Source organism: Rattus norvegicus, chromosome 4 (assembly GCF_036323735.1).
Source record: "Rattus norvegicus strain BN/NHsdMcwi chromosome 4, GRCr8, whole genome shotgun sequence".
In the NCBI taxonomy this organism is placed as follows: Eukaryota; Metazoa; Chordata; class Mammalia; order Rodentia; family Muridae; genus Rattus; species Rattus norvegicus.
This window is the reverse complement of record NC_086022.1, coordinates 76,189,444-76,208,640: the sequence shown is the minus strand read 5'-3', so window position 1 is coordinate 76,208,640 and position 19,197 is coordinate 76,189,444. Positions and strand designations below refer to the sequence as shown.

The following is a 19,197-nucleotide window of genomic DNA, read 5'->3' as shown; positions in this document are numbered from 1 at the left end:
ATATTGTCTCACATTTCAAATGCACTTACATGGTTTTGGGCTATCTACATACATATTAAAGTATTTTAATTTTTATGCAAATCATGTGCCTAGTTGGCACATGTCAGTAATAAAGCTCTGAGATATATTCAGTTCACTAAGGAAAACGCACAGTTATCATACTCTGAAAGTTCAAAGAGGAAACTGAAACCAAGAAACAAAACACACCAAGCAATGACAAAATCAGAAACCAGCACCTAGAGCTATAATCATCCTAATTCCAGAAGCCGAGATGTCAGTCTAAAAATATAATCCAACAGCCAGCATTTCTCATCTTCTCTAGAGTCCAGCTATCTGACCACAGCAGTCCCTGAGTATCCCAACATAGATGAAGCACAAGAAAAAGACCTTAAAACCACCTGTGTGAATATGATAGAGTTCCTTAAAGAGGAAATAAATAAACACTTTAAAGACATCCTGGAAAACATAGTGGAAGAAAATGACTAAAACTGTTCAAGACCTGAAAATTGAAATGGAAGTGATGAAGAAACCCAAATTGAAGGAATTCTGGGAATGAACAATTTAAGAATTTGAATAGGAACTACAGAATACAGGAGATGGAAGAGAGAATCTTTGGCATTGAAGGTACAGTCAAAGAAAATATTAAATCTAAAAAAGCTCCTGACAGAAAACATCCAAGAAATCTATGAGACTGAAAAAGACAAACATAAAAATAGTAGGAATAGAGTAAACAAATCCTAACACAAAGGTCCAGAAAATACTTTCAACAAAATCATAGAAATACAATTTCTAACCTAAAGAAGGAAATGCCTAATGAGGTACAAGAAGGATATAGAATACCAAATAGATTGCATCATATAAGAAAGCCCCATCATCACATAATAACCAAAACACTAAGCATACAGAACAAAGAAATTAAAAGCTGTAAGGGAGAAAGACTATGTAACATATAATGGTAGACCTATTAAAATTACACCTGACTTCTCAATGGATACTCATAGAAGCCAGAAGGTCCTGGACACATGTGCTACAGACTGTAAGAGACCAAAGATGCCCAGGCAAGAGTTTTATACCCAGCAAAACTCCCAATGACCATAGATGGATAAAAAGAGATATTCCATGTTAAAACCAAATTTAAGCAATATTTTTTTTACAAATTCAGCCCTACAGAGGGTGCTAGAAGGGAAACCCCAACCTAAGGAGTTCAACTACACCCAGGAAAACAAAGGTGTATTGGTCAGGGTTCTCTAGACTACCTGAACTTATGGGTAGTCTGTATATAGTAAGGGAATTTGTTGATAACTTACAGTCTATAGTCCAATTCCCCAACAATGGTCAGCAGCAGCTGTGAATGGAAGTCTAAGGATCTAGCAGTTTCTTAGTCTCACAAAGCAAGCAGGTAACAAGAGAGAGAATCTTCCTTCTTCCAATGTCCTTATGTGGGTCTCCAGCAGAATGTGTGTCCAAGATGAAAGATGTGTACCACCACACCTGGATCTGGGACTTGCTTTCTCCCAGACGACCTTAAACTCAGAGATCTCCTAGCCTTAGTCTCCTGGGATTCATAGCCATTATGCCTCAAGATCTCCATGCCAAGATCCAGGTCAGAAACTTGTATTTCTCAGCCTCAAGATCAGGATGACAGGAGAGCCTGCCAATTCTGGAGTTTAGTTTATTCCAGATAGTCAAGTTGACAACCAGGAATTGCCACTACAACAGGGGATAAATAATGCCAGACTACCAAAATCAAAGGAAGGAAAACACACACAGACACACACAGACACACACACATACACACACACACACACACACACACACACAATTTTTAACATCTATTCCCTAAAGACAAGAGCAACCAAGTTTGTAAAAGAAACAGTACTACACAGCTTAAATCACATATTGATTCTCACACACTGATAGTGGGAAACTTCAATACTGTGTTCTCACCAAGTAACAAGTGATCTAGACAAAAACTGAACAGAGAAGTGCTTGAACTAACAGATATCAGAAGTCAAAAATTACACCCAAGAAGGGTAGATGGCAAGAAATAACCAAACTAAGGGATGAAATCTACAAAATAGAAACAATATAAAAAATCAATAAAGAAGGAGTTGGTCCTTTGGGAAAATCAATAAGATTGATAAACCTTTATTCAAATTAACTACAAGATGGAGAGAGAATATCCAATTTAACATGATTAGAAATGAAAGGAGGACATAACAATAGACACTGAGGAAAACCAGGGAACTATAAGAAAGTACTTTAAAAACCTGTACTCTGTGTACTCTATTAAATTGGAAGATAAAAGAAATGGGTAATTATCTAAAAGAAAGAAAGAAAAAAGAAAGAAAGAAAGAAAGAGAGAGAGAAAGAAAGAAAGAAAGGAAGAAAAGAAAACAGCCGAAAAGCTGAGGGCCAGATGGTTTAGTGCAGAATTCTACCAGACGTTCAAAGAACAATTAACACCAATATTCCTCAAACTTTTTCACAGAGTAGAAACAGAAGAAACATTGCTCAGTTCATTCTCTGAGGCTACAGTTAGTCTGCTGCTCAAATCACACAAGACCCAAGAAAGAAAGAACATTACAGACCCATTTCCTTTAAGAACATACATGCCAAAAGAAACCCTTACAAACCGAATCCAAGAAGACATCAAAGGGAATCTTCACCATGATCAAGTATGTGATATCCCAGAGATGCAGGGGTAGTTCAATATGCAAAATCAATAAATGTAATCTACTACCTAAACAAAGAAAAAAACCCTATACATACACATATGGTCATTTCATGAGATTAAGAAAAGACCTTTGACAAAAACACAACACTCATAAAAAAAATTCATGGAGAGACTAGAAACACAATGAACATGCATAAAAAGAATAAAGGCAGATTACAGCAAGCTTCTAGCCAACATCAAATTAAATGGGGAGAAACTAAAAGCAATTTCACTAAAGTCAGGAATAAGACAAGCTTTCCCATGCTGTACCTATTCAATATAGGACTTGAAGTCATAGCTAAAGTAATAAGACAAGTGAAAGAGATCAAAGGTATACAAATTGGAAAGGTACAACTCATTCAAAGTGGCAGCCTATAGAATGGGAAAATATTTTTCACTAGCTCTGCATTTGACAAGGGAATAATTCCTGAAATATGTAAAGAACACAATAAACTAGATATCAACAAACAAACACCCAAACAAATAGAGTAGGGTACAGATCTAAACGGAGAGGTCTAAAAAGAAGATTCTCGAATGGCGGAGAAACACGTAAAGAAATGTTCAGCATCCTTAACTCTCCGGGAAATGCAAATCAAGACAACTTGAGACTCCATCTTAACCCTGTCAGAGCGAATAAGATCCATAACACAAGTGACAGCTCACGCTGGTGACGATGTGGACCGAAGTGAACACTCCTCCATTGTTGGTGGGAATAAATACTTGTACAGCCCCTGTGGAAATCAGCATGGCTGTTCCTCAGAAAGATGGGAATCCATCTACCTCAAGAACCACCTACACCGCTCTCAAGCATCCCAGGTGCAGAAAGATAAATATGGTGTGTGCTTACTTTAATCTGGATATTAGCCCTTAAATCAATGATAACCCAGTACAATTCATAGACCCAGAGAGGTTAGGCATAGGGAAAGGGACTAGGGACACACACAGATCTCCCTAGGATGGGGAATAGGATAGATTTTAGGGGTTGACTGGAGCTGGATAGGCAAGAATCGGAGGGTCAGATGGGAAGGGGAAGGGAAGATGAGATTGTGGGAGGACATGAGGGGAGAGACAGCTAGAATTGAAGAGCATTTGAGGGGTAGGATGGAAACCTAGAGCAAATATTTGAATGTGAAGTCTCCTAATGAAGTCTCCAAATAATGAGGGTGACAGAGCCCCTAAGCGTTCATCTCCTGTCACGAAATAAAACTTTCACTGCTGTACTGGATTTCTCCAACTGAGTTGTTAGTTAAAGCGGTCCCATGAAAATCCTTAAATAACCCAGGCTGCTGCCAAGACAGGTTGCTCTCCACAAACTGATAGTAAGACCCCATTGCTGAACACAATTCCTTCAAAACTCATAGAACATGGAGAGGATGAGTTGTTACCTAAATAAAACCTTCACCCACATGTTCTAGTGTCTATGGCATGGACATGTACACTGAACACTAGCAAAAGTAGAGAGTAAACACCAACCCAAACAGCAAATCTTTGATCTACAATCTCTCCTGCCTGAAAAATATGCTAGGGCAATGGCAACACAAGCTTTGTTCGAGTAACCAATTGATGCTCAATTTGACTTAAGGCCCATTCCGTGACATAGAACCTCATACTGGATAGTGCTTGGATGAACAAGGCTAGATAGCCTAGAGAGAAAGAGGGAGAAGGGAGGGAGGGAGAGAGAGAGAGAGAGAGAGAGAGAGAGAGAGAGAGAGAGAGAGAGAGAGAGAGAGAGAGAGAGAGGAGAGAGAGAGAGAGAGAGAGACTTTGGAACACATACAGCTCTAAATGGGATGTATCCATTAAATCTCTCCTTTCAGAGCTCAGGGAACCCTGCTAAAGAGGAGCTGGAAAGATTGGGGGGGGCACAGAGGGGACTGAGGATACCAGGAGAACAGGGCCTAAACAACACAGCAAATCTCATATGAGCTCACAGAGAATGAAGCAGCAGGCACAGGGCCTACACAGGTCTGCACCAGGTCCCCTGCCTATATATGATTGTTTTCAGTTTAGTGGTTTTATGGGACTCCTGAATGTGTAAACGAGTGAGTCTCTGGTTCTTGTGCACTCTCTACAGGAACTTTTATTTTTCTGTTGGCTTCTCTTGTCCATCTTTGATATGATGGCTTTTATTTTATCTTAGTAGATTTTATTCGTTACATTTTGTCATCTCCTAGAAACCTGTTTTTTTCCAGTGAGAGACAGAAAGGGAGTAGATCCAAATGAGAGAGGAGGTGGGGAGCATCTGGGGAACTTGGTGGGAGGGGAAACTATATTCAGAAAAAAAGAGAAATATAAAAAGTAATAGATCGTTTTAGGTACAAATGAACATGTTGTCCAGAAAAACAGCAGAAAACCATTTATTTTGTGGCTTAAAATATTCTTCTTGTTGGACTTCCACATCAAACCAGATACACTCACACCAATAGAACAAAAAGTGGGGAAGAGTCTCAAACAAATGGGTACTGGGGAAAATTTCCCGAACACATAAAAAAGAAAGAAAGAAAGAAATGGAGGGCACATTTATAAGGAAGTTTTGCTTAATTTGAAATTGGAAGATCCACTTCTAGCCTGTTTGTGAGGTAGGAAGAGACATGCCTTTAATTTGGGCCATACCAGCTGCTGGATGCCAATACATGGACAGGGAAGAAGAAAGTTTTTCTCTTTCCCTGCTTGTTTTTGCCTTGCTAGCAAGTCCATTCCTTCACCAGTATGTGGGCCTATTTCTTCAGAATCCAGCTAAAGACCAACTGACATATCCAGCTTTGCAGACAGAACAATTTCTGTCTATATTCATTTGATAAATTCTGTGTCTCTAGAGAATTCTGATGAATGTGAATACCTTGGGTTAGAATTCACTAAGGTTGTAGACACAAGTACAATAACTCTAACATGGGGAGCTGGGAAAGTAGGTGCTCAAGAGCACAGGACCAAGTTCATTAGACAGAGGTGCATTACAGGACTCTAGGATGGGAAAGAATCAATTCATGTGGCAGGTACCATGAAGAGGTAGAATGTGCTCTAGTGACACTGAACAGCTTGGCAAGTGCTAAGGGTACCGAAGCAGATAAGATGTTGGTCTATTAATTTGGTCTTAAACTTGGACTAGACCATAAAAATATTTGCACTATCTAGAAAGACATTTGGACTTTGTGTAGAAACTGTGAAAATTTCAGAAGTTTTTTTAAATTTGTTTAATGAAATAAATAATCTTCATGAAATTGAAGTTCAGTGAAGAAAAGGAAATACTCGTGTGCCTACTGTTTTTCAAATAAATGGTATTTTCAAAGGAACATTAACTTACTTAGCAGCTAAGACAGGGATCTATTCAATTTAACAAGGTATTATGATCTAACAAGTTGTTCCTTCATGAAAGTACCTACATTTTTACTCTAAGAACTGAAGTTCTGTGCATAGGAATGTTCACTTAAAATGTAATGAGCTGACAGAGGTACAAGGTCTTCTCCAAATCCACTCTGATTCATACTTCAGGAAGAAAATCAAGCCATGAGAAGCAGCTAGTACAGGATCCTTTTTGGCTGGTGGGGGTCAGGGAGTTCCTCAGAGGAAAGGAGAAGATGGAGGAAAGGAATCTACTAACCTCTGAGAGAAGGAGTCCAGAAAGGTCTGGCCAAACAAGGAGGTGATGCCTGAGAAGCTACTGGAAAATTAGATTTCAGAAGACAACACTTTCTTCAGCTCCTGACACTGGGTTTTGAAGATGCACACTTGTACTTTGGGAAGAAACCCTCCCCTCTGAGGTGCTTTGAGAAGTCAGAGAAATTTTCCACTCAAAGATGACAGCCTCTGACAAATATATAAATACAATCCCATATTCACCAGCCTCTGGTTATCCATATCCTTTGCTGTTCTTCCCAAGATATAGAATATTTTCTTAGACTCTAAGACTTGTTAAACTTGTCATTAATAGGTCATCTTGAGAAAGGGACAATTAAGATCTTCTTTTTTTATTGAATATTTTATTTATTTACATTTCAAATGTTACCCCCTTTCTCGGTTTTCCCTCCGGAAAGCCATTATTCCATCCTCCCTCCACCTGCTTGTATGAGGGTACTCCTCCACCTACCCACCCACTCCCACCTTCCCTCCCTGGCATTCCCCGACAGAGGGGCATTGAGCTTTCCCAGGACCAAGGCAACTCCTCCCACTGATGTCCAGCAACACTGTCCACTGCTACATATGTGGCTAGAGCCATGGGTGCCTCCATGTGTGTACTCCTTGGTTGGTAGTTTAGTCCCTGGGAGCTCTGGGGAGTCTGGTTGGTTGGCATTGTTGTTCTTCGGATGGATTGCAAACCCCTTCAGCTCCATCAGTGCTTTCCTCTAACTCCTGCATTGGGGATGCTGTACTCAGTCCAATGGTTGGCCGTGAATATATATTTATCAGGCCCTGGCAGAACCTCTCAGGAGACAGCTATATAAGATTCCTGTCAGCAAGAGCTTCTTGGCATCTGCAATAGTGTCTGGGTTTGGTTGTTTGTATATGGGATGGTTCATCAGGTGGGTTAGTCTCTGGATGGCCTTTTCTTAAGTCTCAGCTCCAGACTTTGTCTCCATATTTCTTCCTGAAATATTTTGCTCTCCCTTCTAAGAGGGACTGAAGCATCCACATTTTGGTCTCCCTTCTTCTTGAGTAACATGTGGTCAATGGATTGTATCTTGGGTATTCTGACCTTTTGAACTAATATCCACTTAGCAATGAATGCATACCATGTGTGTTCTTTTGTGACTGGGTTATCTCACTCAGGATGATATTTTCTAATTCCCTCCATTTTCCTATGAATTTCATGAAGTCATTGTTTTTTTTACTATTTTTTCAAAAGAAGAGATAGTTTATTCTGAGCCAAGTGAGTGACCATGGCTTGGGAACAGGCTTAGCTGCCAAAATGGCATAGTCATTGTCTTTAATAGCTGAGTAGCACTCTGTTGTGTAGATATACTACATTTTCTGTATTCATTCCAGTATTGAAGGACATCTGGGTTCTTTCAATCTTCTGGCTGTCATAAATAAGGCTTCTATGAACATAGTAAAGCATGTGTCATTGTTATATGTTGCAGCATCTCTTGGCTATATGTCCAGGAGTGGTATAACTGGGTCCTCAGGTAGTACTATGTCCAATTTTCTGAGGAACTGGCAGACTGATTTCCATAGTGGTTGTACCAGTTTATAATCCCACCAATATTGGAGGAGTGTTCCTCTTTTCCACATCCTCCCTAGCTTCTGCTGTCACCAGAGTTTTTGATCTTAGCCGTTCTGACTGATGTGAGGTAGAATCTCAGGGTTGTTTTGATTTGCATTTCCCTGATGACTAAAAATGTTGAACATTTCTTTAGGTGTTTCACAGTCATTTGGTATTCCTCAATTGAGAATTCTTTGTTTAGCTCTGTATCTCATTTTTTAAATAGGGTTATCTGGTTCTCTGGAGTCTAACTTATTGAGTTCTTTTTCTATATTGGATATTAGTCCTCTATCAAATGTAGGATTGGTAAAGATCTTTCCCCAATCTGTTGGTTGCTGTTTTGTCCCAATGACAGTGTTTTTTGCCTTACAGAAGCTTTTCAATTTTATGAGGTCCCATTTGTCAATTCTTGATCTTAGAGCATAAGCCATAGGTGTTCTATTCAGGAAAATTTCCCCTGTGTCCATGTGTTCAAGGCTCTTCCCCACTTTCTCTTCTACTAGTGTCAGTGTATCTGGTTTGATATGGAGGTCCTTGATCCACTTGGACTTAAGCTTTGTAGAAGGAGATAAGAATGGATTGATTTGCATTCTTCCACATGCTGACTTCCAGTTGAACCAGCACCATTTGTTGAAAATGCTACAGTTTTCTACTGGATGGTTTTAGCTTCTTTTTTCAAGATAAAGTGAACATAAGTATGTGGGTTCATTTCTGTGTCTTCAATTCTATTCCATTGATCTATCTGCCTGTCTCTGTACCAATACAATACAGTATTTTTATCACTATTAGTCTGTAATGCAGCTTGAGGTCAGGGATGGTGATTCCTCCAAAAATTTTTTTTATTGTTGAAAATAGTTTTTGCTATCCTGAGTTTTGCTGTTCCAAATGTATTTGCAAATTTCTCTTTCTAACTCTATGAAGCATTGAGTTGACATTTTGATGGGGATTGCATTGAATGTATAGATTGCTTTTGGCAAGATGGCCATTTTTTACTATGTTAATCCTGTTAATCCATAAGTGTTAGTGATCTTTCCATCTTCTGAGATCTTTGATTTCTTTCTTCAAAGGCTTGTAGTTCTTGTCATATAGATCATTCACATGTTTGGTTAGTGTCACACCAAGGCATTTTATATTATTTGTGACTGTTGTGAAGAGTGTCCTTTGCATAATTTCTTTCTCAGTCTTTTTATTCTTCAAGTAGAGGAAGGCTACTGTTTTGCTTTAGTTCATTTTATATCCAGCCACTTTGCTGAAGTTGTTTATCTGGTTTAGGAGTTCTCTGGTGGAATTTTTATGGTCACTTAAATTTATGATCATATCATCTGCACATAGTGATATTTTGACTTCTTCTGTTCCAATTTGTATCCCTTTGATCTCCTTTCTTAATTGCTCTGTCTAGGACTTTGAATGCTATGTTAAGTTGATCAAGAGAGAGAGTAGGTAATCTGTCTAGTCCCTAGTTTTAGTGGGATTGTTTCAAATTTCTCTCCATTTAGTTGATGTTGACTACTGGTAGAGTTTCTTTTTAAAAAATCAACAATAAATATTTTTGATTGTGGAAATGGTTTATTCAAGGTATATGAAGATGTTCAACCATAGGTATAATACTAGTTGGAGAGAAACATGTTTACCAAAGTTAAAGAAGGCATACTGTACAGAACACATGAAACTCAAGAAGGATGACCAAAATGTGAATGCTTCACTCCTTCTTTAAAAGAGGAACAAGAGGGAATAGGGAGGCAAAGATTAGAACAGAGGCAGAAGGAACACCCATTCAGAGCCTGCCCCACATGTGGCCCATACATATACAGCCACCCAATTAGATAAGATGGATGAAGCAAAGAAGTGCAGGCTGACAGGAACGGGATGTAGATCTCTGCTGAGAGACACAGCCAGAATTCAGCAAACACATAGGCAAATGCCAGCAGCAAACCACTGAACTGAGAACGGGACCCCCCTTGAAGGAATCAGAGAAAGGACTGGAAGAGCTTGAAGGGGCTCGAAACCCCATATGAACAACAGTGCCAACCAACCAGAGCTTCCAGGGACTAAGCCACTACCCAAAGACTATACATGGACTGACCCTGGGCTCCAACCTCATAGGTAGCAATGAATAGCTCAGTAAAAGCACCAGTGGAAGGGGAAGCCCTTGGTCCTGCCAAGACTGAACCCCCAGTGAAGGTGATTTTTGGGGGAGGGTGGTAATGGGGGAAAGATGGGGAGAGGACTACCCATATAGAAGGGGAAGGGAGGGGTTAGGGGGATGTTGGCCTGGGAAGGGGAATAACAATCAAAATGTAAATAAGAAATACTCGAGTTAATAAAGATGAGAAAAAAAAAGAAGGCATACTGTTTACAACTGTGTCTATTTACAATAGTCTACTTGTGAAACATATTTCATCCAGTGTTTACACTGAAGGCCAGCTCTAAAGCTCCATGCTTTTACAATATGAACTTGCATATTTTCTATACCCCACCCCCACTGCAGCAGAATTGTGTCCCTCAGAGAGCAAACAAATGCACAATGCTGTAGAATAAGAAGAGAATGCCACCTCTCTCCTAATCAAATAAAAGCCCTTCCAGATATGTTTCATCTGGAGCTTCTATGACAGTAATCCTATTTGGAAATCATTTATAAAGGTAATTTAGCACATAGAATGTCCTAGTATGAAAAAGAAAATCAGTAGAGTCTGACATCCATGTTATAACATCAATAGGAGCAGGCCGTGTGACAAACACCTTTATTTCATGAAGTCATTTGTCTGAAACACAGGCTCTTACTTCTTAGGTCTTTTGTATGGTACCATACCAATGAGTACTTCTGGAAAACCAATGCCTGACAGAGACAAAATGGAAGCTACAAAGTCTAAATGTATTTGTAACATTGAATCTTCTAGAAGTTACACCAAATAAAAGGATACAGTAACCATATTTCAACTTAAATTCTTTTAAAAATACATTTTTACTTTGTGTTCATGTATTTGGGTGTGTATAAAGCACCAATCATATGGATGTTAGAGGACAACTTATAGAATTTCGTTCTCTCCTTCTACCATATGGGCTCTGAGGATCAAATTCAGGTCGTCAGACTTTGCATAGACTGCATCTGTATGTGCTGAGCTCCTTCCTGGTCCAGGAATTTAATTTTAGTAGCATATTTTATTTACAATGATATAGTTGCAAATATCTTAGCCTATACTAGATATGAAAACATTACTAAGTTGTCTGGTCTGAGCTGTCTGGTAACTCTCCTATATTTTTTCACATAGGCTTCTATAGACCAGGCATATAAAGCAATTAAGAAGTGTATATTTCAATTGGTAGCAGCCATATTCTAAGTGACTGATATGTACCTGCATCTAAGGCCAAAGGAGAAAACAGTACAGATACAGAAAGGTGGGTCAGGATCTGGGCTTTCATTGAACTACCATGAATTCTAAGTAAAGTAGAGGTTTGAGTTATTATGCTAGAGCAATCTTTTTTATTCTACCTCTTCACCCTAAGACTTAACACTCAGAATTGATATTTCTTGTAATTTTACCTTGTGAACTTCCATCCATGGCAAAAATTATAGCACAAATTGCAACTATTCAAGGAAATTCTTCTTAGCTCTGGTTTCCTTACGGTTATCTCAAGACATAATTCACTTATGAACAAACGCAAACAAAATCCTGGTCTATATTTCTATGCAATCTGTGTTCTCTTCACACCTGCCACTCTTGTCTGAATTTTTGACTGATGACTGGTGCCCACTCTAGGGGAGAGATACTGTGGGATCTGGCTCAGTTACACCTGATGACCTAGAGAGAACATAAGAGAAAGGCAGGGAGGGAAAAGCTATGCACTGCCTTCTAACTGAACCTATCTCTCCATGTAAACTACTCTAAAAAGTCTTTGTTCTTGATAGTGAAAGAGTAGAGAGAGACACTATTTTAGCTAAATGCTACCTTAGTTATGACAAAAAGGAGAAATTAGATGTAAGTGCCACATCATACATTTTTACATTTATAGATACACAAAGATATTTTTACCTTCAAATTTTGAGGACCACTCAGAGAATTTATTATGATTCATTCTTTCGGGGGCTCAGGGTTCTAGAGGCTCCCTTCTATGGGGGGAAATCAGGTTACTTTTTTAACACAAATATTTCTAAGGATCTCGCAAATATATACAAAGCTAAGACACATGAATAGCATGCTTTCCATAATAGTTATTAATTTGACACAAGACATTTTTAGATGTCACAAAATCAAAGGTTTGTATACATTTGGAAAGATTTGATCCGAGTTTCTAAGGCTCAAGTCACTTACTGGAAGGCTTTTCTGATGATAAAAATGCATCCTGTTTTTGCATCTAAGTTTCTAGTTTGTTCTTTTGTGTATTTTAAAAGGGCTGATATATCTTTAGTTTGTTAAAAGTGTCATGCTCTACAAAGCCTGGATGTATACCCACTGGGAACAAGAAAATTTCATCATTGATTTTTTGTGTATTAGGAAAAGTTTATCCAAGTTAATTTAATCTCTTTCCCATGTATGGACTGCTCTCTCTCTCTCTCTCTCTCTCTCTCTCTCTCTCTCTCTCTCTCTCTCTCTCTCTCTGTGTGTGTGTGTGTGTGTGTGTGTGTGTGTGTGTGTGTGTGTGCAGCAAGCTGCAGACAGGGAAAGGAAGAAAATAAGGTTTAGTCCAAGAGAAATACTAAAGAAGTCGAAGTCAGCCAGCCCCATTCTCTAGAAAACAATGCTGTAAAAATATGGAAACAAAAGATATTAAAAGCCACAGATTTTGGAATTTTATATACATATATTTTTTCTAAAACTTTTGCTGTAAGTTTTGTGGCATTTGCTCATACATTCATTCACAATAACTGAACTCCATCCATTCGATAAGGAAAATTTTCCAGGGGCTGGAAAGGAATGCTGCTAAGTAACTCTGTTCCCTTCCTCAACAATTCCTCATATAGGCCTGGGGACACTACTTCAGGACTTTAGACAGAAAATGACATGTCTGGTGGCACAAGGGAAATGTTACTGAGAAGGGCAGTCAAATTTCATCAAGAAAAAGATCTGTATAAGGAACATGAAAAGCAGCATGTATCTGGGGATCCTCCTGTCTCTACACCAGCTTTTCTATGTGGGTTCCAGGTATTAAATTCAAGGCATTAAACTCATCCTTAGATTTGCAGTGTCTTCATGACTTTTCTATAGTGGTGATAAAATACTCTGATGAAAATAGCTTAAGATAGAAAGGGTTAACTTGTCTCTCAGTTTCATGCTGCTGCCTATCATGGTGGTAAAGTCACTGTGACAGGATTTTGAAGGAAATACTCACATTACATGGACAGTCAGTAAGCAGAGTAAGGAATGCTAACCTTCAGCACTTTTGGGTTCATTTCAGACCGTCTAGGGCATCCACTCAGGAAATAGTGTCACTCACAATGGGTGGGTCTTCCTATCTTCACTAATGCATTTGAAATCACTCACCCATAAGCATGGTCAGATTCTAGATTCTCTTGATATGACAGTTAACTGACCATTCCATCCTCCCAGGCCCTGATTGACTTTCCTGGTATTCATCTTTTTGTTTCCATTCCTCTTGGCCCAAGCATCAAAAGCTTGGACTTGAGCTGAGTGAAAAAGCTAGGAGGCCAAATTAAATCCCCTACTGAAAATGAAGCCTGGGTGTAGATGACTTTGATATGTCACCTTTCCTGGCCCTGTGGATTCTCATTGCTAAGTAGCTTTAATTTCAAATTATCTTCCCTTTTGAACATTTAAACATGGTGCTAGAATATAGTGCTAAATACTGCTGCTAAGGAAAATGCAATAACTATTCTGTAACCCTTAGAGATGTAAAATGGGAATACACAATGTGCAAGAAAACACAGTTAGGAGCTTAAATAACGTACCAAGGTCAGATACTGAATTTTGCTTATGATAAATGACTTAATAAAAGAGATTAAAAAACAAGTGGCTATAACTACTCCCACACCCCCAGTTGTGCCATAAAAATAATGATTAAATCCAACAATAGGCTCAAACATTGCATTTTATCCACTGTAATAATAGATAGGGTTTTAAAATCACTTTTATGGAAACACAAATTTCCCAGTGAACAGAATGCTGTAGCTCTTCTTGGACCATGAAACAGACCTTGATGTCTGAAGCACTCATTTCTGCGCAAGCAGACCCTTTTAGCTGCTAAGCACAGAGGGAGGCACCTGCTGACCAAGCCAATGCTGACCTCTGGATCTAGGGCGCCAAGGTCTACCTTGCAGGGGTGGGAATAAACTAGGACTGCTTGTCCAAACGTGCGCAAACTACAAAGTAAAAGATGGCAATGAGAAGCTAAGAAGACATCTCAGTTAGTAAACTTTGAGCCTTTTAAGCATTTGTGTTTGTGCCCCAGAACTCATGAAAAGAGTCAATAAAGCAGGCATGATGATGTGGGTTTGTGATCCCATTGCTGGTGAGCTGCAGGGAGACAGGAGGAACCCAGAGGCTTACTGATCCTGCCAATGAGAGACCTTTCTCAAAACTCAAGATGGGTGATATTTTAGGTATGGCGTCTAGGTTACTCTGGCTACCATACACACGTGTACACATATACATGTGTATTCACACATGAATATGCAAACGTACACGTATGCAATGCATACATGTAGCAATTCTTTCTTAGGAGCTCACAGTCTTACTGCCAAGAGTTGGAGTTAAGCTCCCTTTTCGCCCTTGCTTTGGAGTCCTTGTCGAGGAGCGAATAGGTACAAATAGAGGTGACCTCAGACCCAAATGCTTAATAGACAGGGCCCTACCCACAAACCAAGACTTGTCTTTCACAGCCTACTGAATTAACAGGGTTTTAGCATGTCAACAATTTCCTTATCCAAATCCAGAATTTTATTCTGTTATAAGAGTATAGTATTCCTTCATTTCTTTAGGTTTCAAGATATATTTTTATTCATTTACTTATTCAAGTGAATGTTTCTGGTAAAATTTTACACTTGAGTACTATACTTACATAATTTTATCAGTCCTCCTCTTTTCAAATCCTTTGGCACCCTACTCCTTTCTAATAAACATATTTTATATGTATGTGTATAAGTATGTGTGTATGTGTTTGTGTTTATTTATATGTATATATACATACCATATTAACTCTTTAGTGTTACTTATATGCATATGTGTTTAATAAAACCATAACCTTAACAAGAAAAGACCTACAAAAAATGCTAGTTAACTGACATTGTGAATGGGGGAAATCTCATGAGACCTCACTTCTAGATAAAGAGTTACAGTCAATCAATTAAGTCTGATTAACGTATGGGCTGCCATGGCACCTGTGTGAGGTTCTTTCAGGAAAGACTCCTGCTGCACCTGCTCCAGTTGCTATGTCAACTGTATTTTGGCAATGAGGCTGCAGATTTTCCACATGTTGGCCAGCACGGTCTTTGGGGATGAGGAACTGATGACCACATCTCCTTAGTGCAACCTCTTGAGTTTAGTCCCTTCACAATCCCCCTCTTTTGTTTACATTCTATTGTTACCACATATAATATTCATCTTATGTAGGAGAGATCATCTACAAATCCCATTATACCGTTGTTTGCTTGTCAAAATACAGTGGAGAGATGGAGCACTGTTCAGAGGATAGAGCACTGCTATGCAGTAGCGATCAAAGTTTAGGTTCACAGAACCCATGTTAAAATAAAGCATAGTAGGGCTGACTACTGCTTATAATCCTGATAATTAAGAAGCAGAAAGTGGATTCCCAGAGCAAGAGAGCCAGCTATGATAGTTGGAAGCTGCAAGCTCCAGGCCCAGCAAGAGACTATGTTTTACTAAATAAAATAGAGATATTGAGGAGGACAACGGATATCAACTTCAGATCTCCAAACACACACATGCTCTCCAGGTGAACAAAGATATAAATTTGTGTTTACATACAAACATCACCCATATGCAAAGACATACATGCACACTCCAGCATAGAAGAAGCTGTTAAAAAATACTTCCTACAGTAACTAAATATTGAAAGAAAAATTACATACTTCTCTGAAGAAGCAGGGTTTTATTTTATTGGATTTTTTAATTTACATTTCAAATGTTATTCCCTTTCCTGGTTTTCCGGACATAAGCTCTCTATCCCATTCCCCTCCCCTTCTTCTATAAGGGTGTTCCACTCCCCATCCACCGCCCTTCCCGCCCCCTGACATTCCCCTACACTGGCGGGCCAGCCTTGGCAGGACCAAGGGAAGAAGCAGTTTTGAATTCCAATATTTCCTGCAAAACTCATCCTCCTACATGAAAACAAGATCTAGTTCTGAACATGTACATGTACATTTTCTTAGTTTCTTCCACCTTTGATTCCCCTTGCCTTACTGTATGATAATATATTCTTTTATCTCCGTACCTGACACTTTGGTAAATGGCAACTCAATAAAACAAGTTAATTATGTATGTACACAAAACAGCCTAGATTGGGATCCAAAGATTCTTATGGACAGCTAGGGACAGCAAAACTGTTTTTTGAGACATAGCCTCACAGGAGATGGAGAGTCTCCATGGACTCACCAAATACACAGATGCTCGCTCTGTGTCATATTTCACAAATTATTTATCATTTTATTCAAAGCGATTCCCAGAAGAGAAAAACTGATTTTAATTATTTAGGGGATTGGGAAATGAGACAGAGGTCATGTTTTAATATCAAAGTATCCATATGTATGAGTCACAAGCAGAATCAATCTCTGTATAGGATTTCCTATGTAACAGCATGTGGTCCCTGAGCCTAATTCACTCCTTCAGGGTAGGCACCTGCAGAGTGTGAGAGATAAAAAGATATTGGGAAAAATATGATAACTTCACTCAAACATTACTTAATATTATGTATAGCTCAAAGCATTTTGGGCAAATCTTTGATGCAGCCCAGAGAGACGCAGTAGATAAATTGCAGTAGAATACTAGAATATTGAGAGGCTCCTGTGGTTTTCTGTAGGCTTTCAAGAAAGAACAACATTTATTTATCTCAATGATTAAATAAGGCTACAATTGAATTCAATATTGCTTCCCCTAGAAGAGTCTACAGATGTTCTAATGGTTGTTACTAGGTAGATACGGTCTATAGAAGTACTGTCTGCAATAGAACATGCTACTTGCCTCCAGATCACAACACGGCACAGATGGCTTAAGCAACAACACTTATTCCCATTATTCTGGGTGTTTGGAAACCAAAACAATATTGTGCCCACTGTGGTTTCTACGGGGAATTCTTCCAGTCTTCAACTAGGCACCCTCTGCCAGTTTCCTTGAATACTTCCGAGTCACAATCTTCTCTGCATGCTGAGGCCCTGGTCATGTAGGATCAGGTCCCACTTTAACGATTCAAGTTTAGCTTATCTTCTGAGATTCTTTCCTATAACTTTGACATTTGAGTTGATCAGTGAAACAAAGCACACGTTGTATTTACTTATACATGTTCGAAGTTTGGTGCTCCTTCACAACTAGATCTTCTGTGGATCATAAGGTCCTTCACCATGCTGCATAGTCACTTTCATTTCTCCTGACCTGGAAGAAATCCTTTTATATTACTATTATATTGTGGTCCTGGAAACAGCCCATATTTTTTATTGATATTAATTATCCCTTTGTTATAATGTTGACATGACTCTAAACATATTGTCTTTGGATAGAATACAGGAATGTTACTAATCTACATTGTTGTAATAAGTGTTATAACTTTCATTTACATTCACCTTGGGGTCTGCTATGACTCTCAAATTGTCTCCTGCCTTACCAACACATATCATTTTCATTTGGACACTTACCTAATTATTCATGGACATTTTGGGGAATCATTGTGCAGCCTTGCCCAAGTTCTTAGTAACAGATATCCAAAGTGGAAGTGAGTAGACTGCCCTTAGCAGGCCCTGCATTTTTAAGACTAGCTGCTGCTGCTGCTTTGTCACTTTTTTTCTCTGAACTTAAAGTCTTAGAGCAGAGGGAGAGGTCATCATGTAGAACAATGCAGATTGATCCATTCTTATCATCCTATACAAAGCTTAAGTCCAAATGGATCAAGGACCTCAACATCAAACCAGATACACTCAAACTAATAGAAGAAAAAGTGGGGAAGAATCTTGAATACATGGGCACTGGAGAAAATTTCCTGAACAAAACACCAATAGCTTATGCTCTAAGATCAAGAATCGACAAATGGGATCTCATAAAACTGCAAAGCTTCTATAAGGCAAAGAACACTGTTGTTAGGACAAAACGGCAACCAACAGATTGGGAAAAGATCTTTACCAATCCTATAACTGATAGAGGGCTTATATCTAAAATATACAAAGAACTCACAAAGTTAGACTGCAGGGAGACAAATAACCCTATTAAAAAATGGGGTTTAGAGCTAAACAAAGAACTCACAGCTGAGGAATGCCGAATGGCTGAGAAGCACCTAAAGAAATGTTCAACACCTTTAGTCATAAGGGAAATGCAAATCAAAGCAACCCTGAGATTCCACCTCACACCAGTGAGAATGGCTAAGATCAAAAACTCAGGTGACAGCAAATGCTGGTGAGGATGTGGAGAAAGAGGAACACTCCTCCATTGTTGGTGGGATTGCAGACTGGTACAACCATTCTGGAAATCAGTCTGGAGGTTCCTCAGAAAATTGGACATTGAACTACCTGAGGACCCAGCTATACCTCTCTTGTGCATATATGCCCCAGCATATAACAAAGACACATGCTCAACTATGTTCATAGCAGTCTTATTTATAATCGCCAGAAGCTGGAAAGAACCCAGATGCCCTTCAACAGAGGAATGGATACAGAAAATGTGGTACATCTACACAATGGAATACTACTCAGCTATCAAAAACAATGACTTTATGAAATTCATAGGCAAATGGATGGAACTGGAAAATATCATCCTGAGTGAGATAACCCAATCATAGAAAAACACACATGGTATGCACTCATTGATAAGTGGCTATTAGCCCAAATGCTCGAATTACCCTAAATGCACAGAACACATGAAACTCAAGAAGGATGACCAAAATGCGAATGCTTCATTCCTTTTTTAAAAAGGGGAACAAGAATATCCTTGGGAGGGAATAGGGAGGCAAAGTTCAGAACAGAGGCTGAAGGAATGGCTATTCAGAGCCTGCCCCACACATGGCACATACATATGCAGCCACCAAACTAGATAAGATGGATGAAGCAAAGAAGTGCAGGCTGACAGGAACCGGATGTAGATCTCTCCTGAAAGACACAGCCAGAATACAG

At 39.0% G+C, this 19,197-nt stretch overlaps 1 protein-coding gene across 3 annotated transcripts in view; it reads right to left on the bottom strand.

Moving 5' to 3' along the window:
- Cntnap2 (contactin associated protein 2) overlaps positions 1–19,197 on the bottom strand; it is a 2,256,901-nt gene that overhangs the window by 1,157,618 nt on the left and 1,080,086 nt on the right. The window contains exon 1 of one of the 3 annotated variants that reach the window (XM_039109027.2): positions 13,282–13,435. The exons of 1 other annotated variant lie outside the window; for it this stretch is intronic. The gene's annotated coding sequence lies outside the window, so the exon portion shown is untranslated. Of the gene's footprint in view, positions 1–13,241; positions 13,436–19,197 lie in introns of those variants that run through there. One more of the 3 variants, XM_039109028.2, reaches the window with a different exon arrangement.